Genomic DNA, 4,726 nt, shown 5'->3' with positions numbered 1-4,726 from the left:
AAATCCACCAAGGTTTATGATGTTAAGCTTCATGTTTATTGAATTATTAGTTAAGCAGTGCATTCATTAGCCTACTAGTAACAGTAATACAACATAGCCCCATATGTTGACACTGAGCCATATGCTGTAAACCGTTGACAAAATTATAAAACACTACGTTAAATAAACCTACATTATGCGTTAAGAGAAGCCAGATACGTTGATATTAAACCATGTATGAGAATGCACGTCTTGGATAGTTTGCTCCTGAGCCTTCTGCCGTAAACCGTTTGTGTTTGCGCATGCGGACTCACATCAGGCAGCGGCGGACTCTAGACATCCTATTGGCGGACTCACATCAGGCAGGGTCCTCACATTTAGCAGCTACAGTGACATCTGGGAAACGTGTTTTAGACGTCCTGGGCACGTTATTCAAGGATGCACCGCGGACGTAGCAGGCACGACCGTTTTTGCTGAGCTAAATGAAGAAAATAAAATAATAATAGATCGCGGAGCCGTCATTTTGCTTACAGGGAGCACACACAGACAAGTTCATTTATTTTACACATTTCATATGATATGCATAGACACATACACAGACGATTACGGGCATGGGAATTGAACCGTAAACCTTCCTATTACTAAACGAGATCGCTACCTACTGTCCTAACACTGTCTGATTACAATTGTGTCACTTTAACAGGTTTATCACAGTGTGAGACAGCCAACAAACTTAGTCTTTTTTCCGAGGGTTTGAGGAAAAGCATATTGTAGCAATCTCAGTCACTACGCATTGAGGGTTTTCCGTAATGATTACTTTTTAAATTAACATCCATGGCACATCACGGACGTGCGGGCAGGGAGGCAGAATAACTAGCCAAACTAAGAATGATGAAATAAAATAAATATGAATGCTTCTTTACTGATCTGTGCTATAAATGTAATGTCTGCATGATTCCAATACAATGCATACATAGGAAGGTGACCAAGTGTCTAGCTTTAACATATTGAGCTTTCCATAGACCTTCAAAGATGCTGCAACAGAACGAAGAGCTCACCGGTCAAATTGTCTGATTGGAATTTCTTTAAAAATCCCGTCTCGCAAGCAGAATCTGGATTTGACAACAATTCTAATATTTAGGCCTATAAAGCAAACGTGCACTGCCCTTATTATGTTTTAAAGGAACAGCCTAATATGCCGTTAGAAAGTTATTTAACAACACGCATATGCTGCATTTTAAATAAAGCGCAAACCCTCGGTTTCAAACGAGGAGCGAACTGAGTGAGAAGGATCCAACATGGCCAAGCAGACTAGCCTTAAAAGCTTTTTTTCAGAGGCCAACTGAACTGAACAACAGTGATGAGGGTAAACCTTCTGACGAGGATGAACCTGTCCTGTAATACCTGCAGTGTTGCGCGTTTCCTTTTATTATAGGCCTACTGCACGCCGAAGAGCCGCGAGCGGTATTGCAGACAGAGATTTCGAAAAATTATAGCACTCGCAGCATATTGAAAATTGGAGCTTTGAACTTAGTTCAAAATTTTGAATTATGAACAATGAACTGAGCAAGTTCATGTAGAAAGTGAACTTTCCAAACACTGAATACCTGACTCATTGAACAGAGCAATGACCATGTTGCGGCGCTCATTTTAACGCCACAGCAGGCTGCGCTTAAAGGCCACTTATTGACGCGCATCAGACATAAATGTTTTTGTTTCCCATTGTAAACTTAGGAAAATAAACATGTTGCATTCTAAACTACCTGATTATGTTATTATTTAAGCTATGCAGGCGGTCAGTTTTCTTCAATAGGCTAATTTAGAAGCAGAAATAGGTTAGATATTTGGCCGGCTTTTCATTAAAATGTCGGTCAAATGAAAAACATTTTTCTGGTTCAGAGAGGACCATCAGAGGACGTCAAGGGGACGTTTTGGAAGGACCAAATGCGAATGTCCCGCAGAGGACCACAGGTAAAGGTTATGGGGACGTTTTTAAATGACGTCCTGGGGACGTGTGCTGAGTGACCAAATTATAACGTTCCTTAATAGTCCGTTTTAAGGCTCATGCGAACGTCACGCAGAGGACCTGCAGGTAAAGGTTACGGGGACGTTTTTAAAGGACGTCCTGGGGACATGTGCTGATCAAATTATAACGTTCCTTAATAGTCCGTTTTAAGGCTCATGCGAACGTCACGCAGAGGACCTTCAGGTAAAGGTTATGGGGACGTTTTTAAATGACGTCCTGGGTACGTGTGCTGAGTGACCAAATTATAACGTTCCTTAATAGTCCGTTTTAAGGCTGATGCGAACGTCACGCAGACGACATGCAGGTAAAGGTTACGGGGACGTTTTTAAATGACGTCCTGGGGAGGTGTGCTGACAGACCAAATTATAAGGTTCTCTAAAAGTCCGATTTAAGACTCATGCGAACGTCACAGAAGGACCAAACGTAGACTTGCTACGAACGTCAAAAACGTTCTGGTAACGTCCTCTAGCGAACGTTGTGGCGGGGACCAATTGGGGACGATTGGGGACCTTGCGAATGTCCTGTTAACGTCCTGGGGACGTTCCCTGTTTGCGGGGACACACACGTACACACACACACACACACACACACACATACATATGAATAGCACACATCTCCTAACTTGGACCTTGAGAGTCTTCAAGTGCTGAACAGTGGAGAGCGGCTCCAGCTGAAGCCTTAGGTGTGTTGTTCAGTGCAGAGTCTCTCTAATATGGCCGATATTGGAGTCATGTTCCCCTATGCGCACCTGGAGGTTGGACAGAAAAGCTGCCGCCGCCCCACTGTCAGGCTAAGCAGTGTGCTCACTCTTATCTCACCGCCGCGGCTGTTGCGGACAGCGTCTCTTTTCATCCAACAGGGCACACCTCGGAGATGCCCACAGTCCTTGTGTCTGAGCGCCTGGCGGCTCCTGCGCAGCCCTTAATGAAACAGACCAGAGGGCTACAAAGGCAGGCAAGGGGAGCTTCAAAGCCTTCGCTCATGCACACACTCATCTCTGACAGCCCCGTGCAGCCCACACAGCCCAGGTCGCCGAGCCAAGCCTCCCTGCCAGCAGCAGCAACAGCAGCAGCAGCAGTGGTGGTGGAGGAGAACTGCCAACCCGTCTCCACCGTCTCCAAGAGGAGTTATAGGCCCCGGTGGCGCCTTCCTGACCCCCCACACCCCCCTCCCTTCCCCTCTCCAGCCCGCCCCCTTTACATGCCCACAACCAATGATGGCATCTCCTTGGAGGATCCCTCCCACTGACTGTGCTACTTCTGTGAGCTTTTGCTCAGAGTCATCAAGACTTCTTTTTGACTTCTCTCCTTCATCTTTTGGCTGTGCGAGTTGTACCTCTGAATGGGGGTGGGGGGAGGCGGTATTTTTAGCCGCAGTGTTAGTCATGACTGTGAGACATCATCAAGCCTTCAAATGCTACCGTGCTGGAATCTGGTGAATATCAATTCTTCTGTCACCACGAATCTCAACTCAACTTCAGTTACCTCTCCTTCTCCATTTCATTCACGTTCTCACTTAATCCATCAGCTCTTACCTTTTTCTGTCACCTCCTTTTTTTCCCTGCTTGAAAACAGTGAGCAGATATTTGATGTCTTGGCAAAGGACTTTGGGAAACCACTGTGTGTGAGAGTTTGCGTGTGTTTTTACATAAGCATGTGTCACGTAAGATTAAAACAGAATACAATTTTCAGCACTTCACACAAGGGTAAGGTAATCAGTTTGTACATCTGACTGTGTTTTCTGATTAGCATGCGTGTGTGTGTGTGTGTGTGTGTGTGTGTGTGTGTGTGTGTGAGAGAGAGTATGAATAATGCATGTGGCTATATGTACATTCTTGTTGTAGGTATTTCCATTGTGTCTGCACCTCTATTTATGGTGTGTGTGTGTGTGTATATATATGTGTGTGTGTGTGTGTGTGTGTGTGTATGTGTGTGTGTGTGTGTGTGTGTGTGTGTGTGTGTGTGTGTGTGTGTGTGTGTGTGTATGTGTGTGCGTGTGCTCGGCGTGTGTGTGTGTGTGCTGGTGTGCGTGTGTGTGTGTGTGTGTGTGTGTGTGTGTTTGTGTGTGTGTTCTGTTCAGGCTACACTTGTTACAAAGCATCTCTGAGACTGGAGCCCCTTCTGCTGGTGGTGCCTCTACAGGGAAATCAAAGAATCACCAGTCTAATACACACACACACACACACACACACACACACACACACACACACACACACACACACAGACAGACACACACACACACAGACAGACACACACACACACGAACACACACACACACACACACACACACACACACACACACACACACACACACAACCACAAACACAAACACAAACACAGAAAGAGACTCTGGTTATAATGTATTTCTATCTGTTTCGGTTCCCTTTATACCCACTTTCCTTTTTACATTACTTCTGTCTTAATCACTATTACTTTTTGATCAGTATTATTTGATCTCTTATCAATTTTCTTTGCTCTAGACCAGAATCATTTTGGGACATTTCTTCCATTATTCACATGCGAAATGAATCTTACAGCAGCTTAAACATTCAAGGTATGGCACAACATAAATACAATTCCATCAGGTGAATGGCAAATGCTATTACAACTAATATTGTGTTGTGTGTGTGTGTGTGTGTGTGTGCTTCTGTATGTGTGTAGTTGATACATATGTTCAGTGATATTATTCCATAGCAACAGCAGTAAAAATAATCAGACAGAA

Source organism: Sprattus sprattus, assembly GCF_963457725.1.
Source record: "Sprattus sprattus genome assembly, chromosome: 9".
In the NCBI taxonomy this organism is placed as follows: domain Eukaryota; kingdom Metazoa; phylum Chordata; class Actinopteri; order Clupeiformes; family Clupeidae; genus Sprattus; species Sprattus sprattus.
Note: the sequence above shows the minus strand (reverse complement) of the source record.